Source organism: Microtus ochrogaster, unplaced genomic scaffold, assembly GCF_000317375.1.
Source record: "Microtus ochrogaster isolate Prairie Vole_2 unplaced genomic scaffold, MicOch1.0 UNK8, whole genome shotgun sequence".
NCBI lineage: Eukaryota > Metazoa > Chordata > Mammalia > Rodentia > Cricetidae > Microtus > Microtus ochrogaster.
Genome location: NW_004949106.1, coordinates 1659352 through 1671362, shown reverse-complemented (window position 1 = coordinate 1671362; position 12011 = coordinate 1659352). Strand labels below are relative to the sequence as shown.

Sequence of the window (12011 nt, the reverse complement as noted above, 5' to 3'; positions counted from 1 at the left end):
TGATGGAGAAGACAGGGAAGGTTAGGGACAAGGTGATAGAGAAGGCTGGGAAGGTTAGGGACAAGGTGACGGAGAAGACTGGGAAGGTTATAAGGGGTACGGAGAATTTTGCTCAGCCCCCTTGTCTGTTGTACCCCTACAGTTAGTATGGCGTTGTTATCCTGTGACAAGCGAAAGGTGAGTGATATCATCCCTGTAATGAGTCTTTCTCTACTCCACCTGCCAGCTCCCAAATAACTACATGGAGACTGATTAGTTACGGGAAGCTTGGCCAATAGCTTCAGCTTGTTTCTAACTGGCTTTTGTAACTTAAATTAACCCATGTCTTTTAATCTACGTTCCTTTACGTGGGTCAGTTTCCTTTACTTTCAATGCTGCCTGCTCTGTTTCCTGGTGTCTCTGCCCTTCTTCTTCCCAGACTCCCCTGTTCCCGAAAATACTGCCTTGCTCTTGGCTGTTCTTTTTACTAAACCAACCAGAGTAATGTATACTCACAGTGTACAAAAAGACTCTTCCACAACAAATCCCTGCCTAGGATTTCAAAATACAAACAAAACCCGATGGTGGTACACACTAACTGAGGAACAAGACAAGGGGAGGCCACGGCATGACACTCGGTATCACACCGGAAGTCCTTAAGTTGCTCCTCCAGCCTTCATTTGTCTCCCCCTTTCCTACCAACTCCGTCCATCGTGCTGTGGTCACTCATCCTTATCAACTACACGACAGTGTCTTAAAACCAACCAGTGACTGCCATGAGAACCGCCTCCTTCATTTTGAATCCAAATTCTCCAGGAATTTCTAATTCGGTTTTTAAAATCTCTTTTGATTTATAGTCAGGACGGGAGGAAGAAATGAAATAACCGAGTGGCAGGTTCCCAGCTTTACTTGTTATTGCTTTTACACGAATTACTTTCAAAGTCTAATGACTCAAGTTGCCGTTTCGATATCAATCATAAACTAAAAGCCGAGCCGTGTATGTGCTCATTGACTCGTAATTTATGCCTCTGTCCTAACACCATTTCAGTAAATCTGTCAAGTAAATGGACTGGATGCAAGGCAGAAGCCCTTCACCTCCCCGCAGGTAGCCCCTTGACAGCTAAGCACCAACTAAAGCTGTCCTCTCTGCAAGGCGACTTGATCCTCACCGGCAGGATATCCAGAGGCTTTCTGGGAAGAATCTGTACGATCAGTACAAAATGCCGCTCAGTGTCCTTTTGGTTCTTTGGAGTGTCACCTGAATGGATTGTTGCTGTCATTGGCTCCTCATAAATCTTTATGCTTTCTGTGAGCGTTTTTTTTTTCCAGAAAAATGCATGACTGGAGTAGAAGGTCACTAGGTTGACCGTTGGCTCCATCAGCATCCCACGTGCAGTGGTCATAGATTTTAAAAGAAGTTTATGATTGGTTAGGTTTCTTTCCCCCCAAAGATAGTAGAGGCCCATCATGAAGTAGATGCCAAAACTGTTCAAGGACTCTAAAACACGTGTTTAATCTATCAGAAGTCCTGAGCCCACTGATAGACAAATCACAGGTGAATGTCAGAACTTGTATACATGGTACCCCATTCCAAGCAGAAGGATGGGTGAGGTGCAGCCTTAAGCCCTGTTTCTTTGGGGAACCCAGACTCCTGCATGGAGAGGCCAAAAAAAGTACTCTTCCCCTTTCTGAATTTTGGCAAAACTTGACTCAGTTAGGTCTATCTAAATTGCAATGGAGAATTAATGCTAAAGCCACGCGCTCTCTAACTCCTAAAAAAAAAAAAAAATTTTAAAAAACGTGTAATTGAAAAATTAGGGAAAAGTAATAGTAATAAAGCCACATAATGATATTCTGTGCTTGAGTGGAGCTGCAGACTGAGCCGGAAGGAAATCTCCCGGCTACTCGTGGCGGTACATTTATCAGGCTCTCCAGTAATGAAACCGGCTCAACAAAGCCTGCCGCGAACGTCCCTCCAGGCAGCAGGCTGTGGACGTGTGCAAGGTGTGTTTTATCTTTTTATAACACCTTGACATTCAGGATCTCTTTTTTTTTTTAAAGTCTTAAACAGAGTCATTATTCCGGTAGGGGAAAAGTTAGCTTTAAGATATATGCGGATGGCTCTGGGGTGTTAGCGTGACTTCTTCTGTGAAAAATAACCGCCCAGAGCGCCATCATTCTAGGCTGTAAATATAGCGCTGTCAGCCGGGACAGTGCTACGTGTCAACACGGAGCATGGAGGCTGAGGAGTAGGCTTTCGGCCTGAGAGTCGTTCTTTCTGCATTTCAGAATGTTTAATAACAGCTCAGATGATATCTTTTATATATAATCCAGTCCAAACCGTCCTGTTTCCAAATACTAAGTTCAAGCAAAGACTAGACAGAGGTTTATTTTTATCAAAAGCAGTGCTAAAGATAGTCATTTTTACCCCCTCAAGGCCTCCAAACTAAACATCTAAAGCACCTTAGGGTCCAGTTTCCCCAAATCTCCCTCCTGCTGTGTTTTTTTTGAGCCTCAGATTCTCAAGCCTTATCTGTGTTTGGGCCAGAACAGGAAATCACGTTCCTCCTCGTCTCCCTCCAGCTGGACCGATGCCCACGGAGGAGGGAAAGCGGGATTGGGGCCACCAGCAGCTTCCCTTTAGAGTTTCTCATCCCTAAAGCATCCTGGGAGGCCACATCTTCTTTTCCTGTTTGCCACAAGCAGAGGGCTCCCTGCCGTGTGTGCTGGTCTCCACAACCCAGACTGCAGATTGTCCCTGTCCCCCGTGTCTGCTGTCCTTTTACAATACAGACCTGAGAGGCTCACGAGCACAGAATTGCCTCTTCACCGCGTTCTTAACGTGGAAATCAGCCACAGGAGAAAGAAAGGGCCTTGTTGTGTTCTAATGTGGGTGTTACCCAGAACACGTCCGTGTTTTGAGGTGCCTACAGGGTTCGCAGGCAGACTTGTTGGGAGGAGCTCCAACAGGATCCCTCCTGCTCCTCTGAGCCCAGCACTGGGACAGAGGATTAGAGAAGACCCACAGGAACACTGCTAGCCTGAAACTTTCATAGCAAAGCAAAATCTGTGTAGTCTAGGGTTTCAAAAGTGCCTGCTCTCCAGTGACTCGACAGATCATGAGCAAGAACCGGGGTGCCCAGCCATGGAAATGTCTGGGCTCAAGCCTCTGTCTTGTGTAATTACAGGCTGTGTGCCCATGGGAAAGTTAACTGCTCTGTGTTTCATTTTACTCCCTTGCAAAGCAAAACAAACAAACAAATCTAACTGTCCAAGATTTGGGTGAGCAGTGGATGAACAGCTCGGAGCCCTCAGCACAGAATCTGGCAGAGAGGAAATCGCTGTGCCCCTGGTTTACTCGATGAGCAAATCTGTCTGAGCATCTAAAGGCACACCCGATGTGAAAATGAACCAGATGACGATGCCTTTGCTCCCAGGGAGTTTGCGTACTTTGTCGGGTAGGGAAAATAGATAGATAATAAGCCAACATAAAACGAAGCTCCTAAGATGATCAGAGATTCTGAAAAGCACACAGGCCCCTTCTCTGAAGACACAGTGGATGTTCAGTGGGTGTGCGGTGGCTTCAGATGAGGTCACACTGATATAAGCATCCGAAGAGGAGATGTTTAAGCTGAGCTGCAGGTACTTCAGTATCCCGTGCCAGGCCGTGGTGGGCTCCACAGGCAGGTTTGTTAGCTTTTGTTCGTTTGTTTCTTTAGACTTGGCTAGCACCTCGAAGAAGCCCCCCGCAATTATCAGCGTAGGTTTCTGCTGTCTTTGAAAAATTAGAGATATCATACATTTTATATAGAGCTGAGATTGTGTGCTCTCTTACAAACACACGTTTTATTGTTGTTTCAAAGCACACAATTATCCATCGTGTTCCTCTTTAGTTACTGTTTTAGGACCCAAGCTCTTGGTTCACTTCCGTATAGTGTGCATTGCTCGGCTTTCACCTTTTCTTCGAGCAGTACTGGGGCTGAAATGGGCAGGTACTTGTAGGAGCAGCCTTCGGTTCTACCCTCCGTGACTCAGATCTCTGCTTTCTTTCCCTGGGTAGTCGAGAACAGAAATGGACACAGACAGGCATTGGCTATAGTAACCCAAGGCCATCGGACAGCCAACGCCCTCAGCTACTTCTCTGTTTCCTAAGCAGGTGAAGCCCAGAGGCCTCTCTCCCCTTCATCATTGACAAAGCACATTATATCTTGTCCAGCAAAATCACCCTCTACTGATCCTCATCTCTAAATACCCTACCTTCGGAACCTTGACATGGTGGCTTCGGTTCCAAAAGGACTTGAATGGAATGCACACGGGGAAAGGAAGGGGTTTCCTAAAAGGTTTTAAGATTTTTTTTCTTTGAGCAAAGCTTTGAACGAAGCTCTGTCGGATGCAAAGAGGGTTGAACTTGCCCCGCGAGGAATGAAGACAGTGGCGTACGTTTGACTTTACACGTCGGTCTTCTACCTCTGACAGCTTGATCCGTTGCTGATACCTGTTATCTTTTTAATACAATGTCAGGGCATCACCTGCTTTCATGGCCTCCAAGCAGCTCGGGTTCCCTGGGATTCGGTTGGAATAATAACGACTAAGGAAAATTTTGAAAGGGCAGAACTGACATTATGTCTAGCTAACCCCCGTGTTCTGCCCCCCTACTGCAAAGTCAGTGTGTCTGTTAGCCGCCCTGTCCTGCAGAGGTGGGAGAAGAGATGTCAGGGAAGTGGCTGTAACAGGAAGAACTTTCCCGAGGTTTCATCACTGGACCGTTATTCTGTAATATCTCAAAGGGGTTATTTCTACCCAGGTCTCCATGCCATCACCCCCACCTCACCCATCAGACCGTTTGTGATGACTTCCACCCCATCTCTCCAAAGACACTGCACCCAGGGGCCGCAGGGGCCTCCCAGCGACTGCATCTGACAGATGTTTCATCTTTCTTTCCTTCCAGCAGACATACCACTGTTTACACCTCTGTCTTGACCCGCCGTGTCTTTTTCAACTTGGTTTCCATGGCACGGCCCCCTTATTTTCTCTGTGTCTTTGTTGCTTTCCCTCGGTTTCTTTGAGAACCATTTTTTTTTTTTGGTCTGGTTTTTGGCCTGTTAAGTCTCATCAAGGCTTGGCTGGCCCCAAGTCCTTCATCCTGCAGGTATGCCTTCTTCTGAGATCATCTGGACCATGCCCTGGCTTTAATTATGTCACGTGGCTCACCCCAATCTTCCTAGTCTGTATTCTTCTCTTAAGTTTGGAACTTAATGTTGATGTTTTCATTTAGACATTTCAGATCACTCCAATGGCACGCTCCAAACCATCTCTTGATCTCCATTTTAAGCTTGGTTCTCTTGTTTTCGAGTTCATATCCATGCAAGGCAGAGGTCAAGCCAGCTCTCTCTCTCCCCACCCCCTGCCCCTGTTATCAGTCCACCAGCAGGACCTGCTGATTTTCCTTCCCAGGTATGCATGGATCCATTTCTCACCGTCTCTCCCTCTTCCTTCCCACCCAAACCACCGCCCCATCTCTCTCTCACTACTACAGAAGTGCGCTCAGGAGGCTCCCACATCTCCTTTGGCCCCCTAGATCCTTCTGCAAACTGTGCTCTTTTCACAAACCCAAGTTTGACTTTTTTGAATAAAGAGTAAGTCTTGTTTCTGGATCTAAAGGTTCAGTGCATATGGGACCCTGTGTCCTGCTGTAGTCTTATTTTAAGTTATTATCTTTTGCTTTTTAGATATAACTATAGAGTCTGTGTTTCTGTGTTTAAAATGACTTTGTCCTAATTGAGGAAATTTGGAAAATTCCATTAGATAAATCCTGTCTCCCCAAAACAACCGTTGTTAAATTTCATTTCAAAATCACTTTAAGGCACAGACACACAGACTATTCACAAAAATAATTACACAGCACGTGATTCTTTTGCATTCTGCTTTACTTAGCATGGAAGGATGAGCATCATATCATTGAAGATCTGTTAAGGTTATTCTTCCCATGGTATCTCATCTTTTATTTATGATTATAACAGAGAGGAGGTTCTGTTATAGTACAACCCTATTTCAACGTTCTGCCTCTCACTTATCTTTTTTAATTTTTTTATTTATTCTTTAGTCATTTTATACATGAGTTCAATGTATTTAAAGACTTAAAATAATTAGGTGCATGTACACGTGTCTGTGTCTGCATCTATGTCCCTGCGTGCAGTCACCCTCCAAGGCCAGCAGAGGGTGCTGGATCCCCTGGTGCTGGAATTACAGGAGGCTGTGAGCCACCCATCTTGGGTGTGGGGAACTGAATTCTGGTCCAAAGCTGGGAGTACTCTCAGAGGCCAAGCTGTCTCTCCAGCTCCAGAAACAATGTGCTCAGAGTGTGCTCACATCCAGACTCGTCCTTCATGAACATAGGCGGGCATGGGCCACCGTAAACTCACACCCCTTCCCTCAGGGGCCATCAGTTGCCAAAGTGCCTCATTTGGGGTGGGGTCTGAACCCTTACTTCCCTGAGTCCCAGAGTGCAGTCGCCTAAGCAATCTTCTCCGAACTTTGGCTCCTGCGATTTTCCTACCTCTTCCACCGCATTGCCTGAGCCTTGCTGGAAAGGGCAGCGATAGAGCTGTCTGTTTAGGGAGAAGCTCCCTCCGTAGTCACCGAGTCTCTCTCTTGGAGAAGTTGTGAGACTCAGTACTGACAGCCATCCACCCCCTAGGGAAGCTTCTCTGAGGAGAGGGGAGGTCATATTTATTAGTGTATATTAACTATGTAAAACGTTGTGTTTATTAACGGGTGTGTTATTTTTGTAAATTTGTCACATCTTTTAACTGTTTCTGGATTGTTTGTTTGTATGGATTCTTTAAGTTTATCTCTGCTTTTAGGAACCACACTGTAGTGCAAGGCTTCTGTGATTCTTTCTGGGCCCTGTAATTACTGGGTTTAAAAAGGATGAGTGTGTCTGTGTGTGTGCTTGCACATATATACGTGAGCTTAAGTTCTAAATATACGTCTGTCTAGAAAGGTTGCACTAATATTATTGTTTTTTTTAAAAAAAGATTATTTCCTAAGGTAATTTCCACTTGTATTTCTCTTATTATAAATATTGAAAAACAGTAATATCGGGTACCCAAGAGCTATCAATTATATTACCAGTCATCATAAAATGGAATTGTATTTACTTCAGTAATTTTAAGAGAGTGTTGACATGTTTTCAGTGACACAGACGTTAGGACTCATTAACCTAATATTTAGCAACAAAGTTATGCTTTGTGTATCGATTTTTTTTCCAGATAAAACTACCTTACAACCCTTAAGCATGATCAGGCTTTATTGGAATATCATCTTTGGGGAAGTCTCTCAGAGCATTTTAATAGGTTAAAATAATGACTTTGGGGCTGCTGTATTTACTACACCCCTTGAGGTTAGAGTTAAATTGCCTGTCTACTTCCTACAGTCTTCTTAGGAAAGCATCGGATTTACACAAAAACAACTAAAATCTAGAGAAAAGAGGCTTTTGGAATTTTAAAATTTTTATCTGTACATAGTTGTTCATACATGGTTAAAAAATGTGAGCCCATGTGTCTGTATTGACACAAGTGGTTAAGTAAAACTACGCTCTTACATGGTTCTTACCTTAGTCATGAAGAACATGTTTATTGAAAGGACATTGTGATAAACAGATAATACAATCTTGTAATCTTTACAATGATCTCTAATTGTTTTTAATTTTTATACTAATATAAACTCAACATGGTAGATGTAATCTCATAGTACTAATAATTACATTAAACGTAAGCGGCTAAAACTTCAATTAGAAAGCAGGTAGTGACAGAGTAGATGTAATATGATAAATGTAAAGCTAAAGGTAGGGCATAGGAAAACCACACTGTGCAAACAGCTACATACAAAGGATAGGTGTGGCAGCATTAGCACTGAGGAAGAGATTCCAGTTTGAGAAATGCTGGCAGAGCCATTCCATAGTAACACGTAAGTCAACCAACTAGAGTTCACGATTCTAAACCTGATTATAGCGCTTCAAAATCTATGCAGCAACACTGATAGAATTAAAGAAAGACCAATCCATAGTGGTTGTAGATTATAATACTATGTTCTTACTGATTGATGAGACAACTACATTAAAGATCAGTACTCAATACTGTCAACTAACCTGATTGATAGGGCCATAGACCCAACATTGCAGGAACATCTGGCGTTTTCATCAAAATAGACCAATGAATAGGTCATAAAATAAGTCTCTGGATATAAGTTTAATATTGTGTGATATCTGTTAGGAGGTATCAACCAGAGAAGACTACTTGGATGTGTGTTCAAACCAACAGAAAGTCTTTATTAGCCTTAAAGAGTCTACCCTAGCTGTTCAGGACCTGAGTGCAGTCCCAAGCCTTTCTCAGGATGAGCATTGAAGCACAAAAAATAAATCCTGGGTTGACATGCCTCAATTAGCAAGAACAGTTAGCCAAAAACCACAACTACAGAAGCCAGGAAGCAAGGTTCGTGTATCTAGGGACTGTCTCAGAACTCCTGACTTTGGTGGATTAGGTCATTGTGCCCATTTTGGCAAGTGTTAACTCCCTGTATACATGCTGAGTTCCAAGGCCTGAATGGCATTTCCATCATGGTATCAGTTCTGCTAAAATCTGGGGGCCTGTTTATGCATACACACACACACACACACACACACACACACACACACACACACACACACACTTTAGAGTTTCCTTTTTCTGTAATTGTAACCAACATTTGGCAATTTAAAAGAATTTAAATCTTACATACCAAAACAAAAGAAGTCTAAAATACCTAGGAATAAATTTGATTGTTGATATTCAAGACCCCCAAGACTAAAACAATTTAGTTAAGATCATTTTTAAGGCTCAAATAAACGATGAGGTTCATAATGTTTTTGAATCAAAGGATTCAATATTGACAATAGTCCAGCTTTTTCTCAAATTGGCTTGTAGCTTGAGCACAAATTCAACTAAAATTCTGTCCGATTTTCTATTGAAATTCTTTTTTGAAAAAGCCAATTCTTAGATGTATATTAGAATGTAAAGGGCCTATGGCAGACAAAATAATCTCTAGAATAAAAATAAATAAATCCGAAGAACAGACATTATCTGATACTGGGACTTCTTACGTAGATGCCATGAGGACAGATAACTACATCAGTGGGTACAATAGAGTCCAGACACCAACTCACGCAAATCGTCAGTTGTTTGCCAACCGTGTTGCCGTGGACCATTGAGACAAAGAAGGTTACGTCAGGCTCATTATCAGCTTCTTACGTTGTGTGCATTGGTGTCAAGGGCAGAGAGCTGTGGCTCACTGTGCTCTACAGGAAAGGCAGAGCTAGCACATCAGCCAGCCCACGTGAAGTGTCCCTAGAGTCTCCTTGAATCAGAAAGCTAACTGCTTCTCCGCGAGTCACTCCCTAGCTGTGTGAGGAACTGCTAAGTATTTTCCGTTTGGGAAGGGTTCTCGTAATTGTGACATTCACAACCACAGAAGTTTCTGGGCGCCATTATTAAGATAAACACCCGGGAAAGAATTAAGTAAAAATGTGTAGTTTTTGCTGAAATCTGAGCAAATTCACTCTTTCGAAGAGGTCACAAATTTGGCTCAAATCCCGGGTGAATATTAAAGCCACAGAGGCTCCAGTCTGCCGAGGTGCCCTACTGTTGGAATGACCCTAGCGATGTAAAGTGCTGCAGTAATGCTGGGTCATTGCTACATATTTTTCATTCATTCATTCATTCATTCATTCATTCATTCATTATTGTTTATCCTGTAGCAGTCGATATCAAGCCTAGGATGATAAGTGAGGCCTGTATCTCTGCCCCCGCTTTTCACGCACAGAAAGTGCAGACTAAAATAAATGCCTTCTCATCGTAGGATATAGATGAGTCGTGACTGATCACTACAAACTCTCCATTCCTTACAGTTTATACTAATGTTAACCAATAGAAATACAATGCAAGCCCAAATATAATTCTATATTTTTCTAACAACCACATTCAAAGGTATAAGGTGATTTCAGTTGGGTAATACGTTATCTAAATTGGTATATCTAAAATATGATCATTACAACGTGTGATTAATATTTATTTGTTGACTTTTTGCAATGCTAAAGATCCAACCTAGGGCCTTGCATATTCTGGGCAAATACTATACCTATACCCTCCAGTCTCCATATTTTTAGTATTTATTAAAGAATCTTTGTATGGTATCGTGCCAAGCTTTTTAAAAGAACAGCCTGTGCTTCCTATCGGACTTCTCATGGCAGTATGGGTAAGCCACATTTTAGCCAGTCCATAGCCACACGTGGGGAACGGCTACCTTATTGATCGTGTACCGTGTGGATCAACTCCAGTCAGCTACAGGCTGTTCAGTTTTAAAGCTGGACTCCAGAGGGAGACCTGGTGGTGCTTCTGATGCTGAAGGGAAATCACTGTGTCCGGGAAAGAACTTCCATTATTGTATGACTGTAAGTCCGGGACTTGTGGTCCAATGGCCGTCCTTCTGTTGTGACTGTGTAACTCTCCGAGAGAACCCCGGGGTTTTGCCATATTTATAGACTAATCTACCTAGCCAGTGTGCAGATAGATCCAAGTGGTCTTTGGGCATTGTAAATAATCCCCAGTGTCCGATGATTTCCCCCCCAATAATGATTTTTCAGAGGGCAAAAAGATGGCTATTAAAATTTCTCCATAGATATTTGTGAAATGAACGGTGAACGGAATCAATAGCCTACCTATTTATTTCTCTGACGCACAAACAAAATATTTTTAGCCACAGGTTAATGAGCTCACATTTATTTACATGCTTGTCTCCTGGTTAAAATTCATTTGCATCTTAACAGAATAATTTCTGTTCTTCTCCCTAAGGTCATTATTTTCATTAGGCTACCCGCCCCCATATTTCCAAGACCGCAACTAATCTGCTGTGCCATGCTGAATTTAAGATTCTGAATGTAGAATCACAAACCAATGTAGAACTTCAGCTGTGACGTAGGAAGGGCATGAGCTGGAACCAGTTTGGATTTAGACATTGTTTCAACACAACTGTTCATAAATCCATCCTCAGGTGGGCTTACCCATCTCCACTCCTTCAGAACATGGGGCCCCTTGCTGACCTGGGCTCTCCAGAGACTGTCCTTAGGGACTTGCTGTGTGAACAGTCCCGAGGGAGAGTCATTGCACACCGAAGCTTGACAGCCCCTGTCATTCACACAGTGACATTCTACGTTAGTGTAACACAGGATTAAATTACACCTTACCATTTCAGTCGGTTCTGTTACCGCAAGAAATGCGATTTAAGTGTTTGCTCGCTGTTCGCTACCCTTTCTGGACATTTCATTGTGTGCTATAATTTCCCTTTCAGTAAGGTTTCCATCGTTCAGGGAAACTCCTTGATATGCAGGTTATGAATGATGGATTGTACCAGAGTCAAATCGTATTTATCATAAATGAGCTAATGTCTAAAATCAAATTGTCTGGGACCCGGATTGCATTCTCTCACACTCCCCCCATCTTGTGACAGTGTCGGGAAAGGTGTGCCTCGCCTCTTTCTTTTTTTTTCCCCCCTATGAAATCATTTTAAGAGTACTTTAACTCAATCACAGTTCTGCAGAAATCTATTGAACCAGACACAAGTCCCAGAGCTTAGAAAGGGAATCTGGCTCAGTGTCTGCCCTCGCGGAGGTCATAGCCTCTCGTAAGGCAGTGCTGAGAGACAGGCGTAGGAGCCTTACACTAAATGCAATATATAAAGCCAACAAGGAGCAGGAAGAAGCAGGGCTGGGTAAGTGCCCCCAGAAAGGGACAGGGAGGCTGGGCTTCAAAGAGAGGATGGCACTCTGCATACGTGTGAGCCACAGCCAGCTAGAGAGGTAAAGGCATTCCTACTGGACTGTCCAGGATGCGGGGTAGCTCAGAATTGGAGTCTCTAAGCCAGAATGTACTCTTTCTGCTAACCACGTACCTGTCCATGAACCTGACTTTCAGAAGCACACTGGCTACCATTTTGTTTTT

The 12011-nt window shown here is 43.3% G+C and overlaps 1 protein-coding gene across 7 annotated transcripts in view; it reads left to right on the top strand.

The window, feature by feature from the left end:
- Positions 1-12011, top strand: part of Spats2l (spermatogenesis associated serine rich 2 like) — a 156178-nt gene that overhangs the window by 109544 nt on the left and 34623 nt on the right. The window lies entirely within an intron of this gene.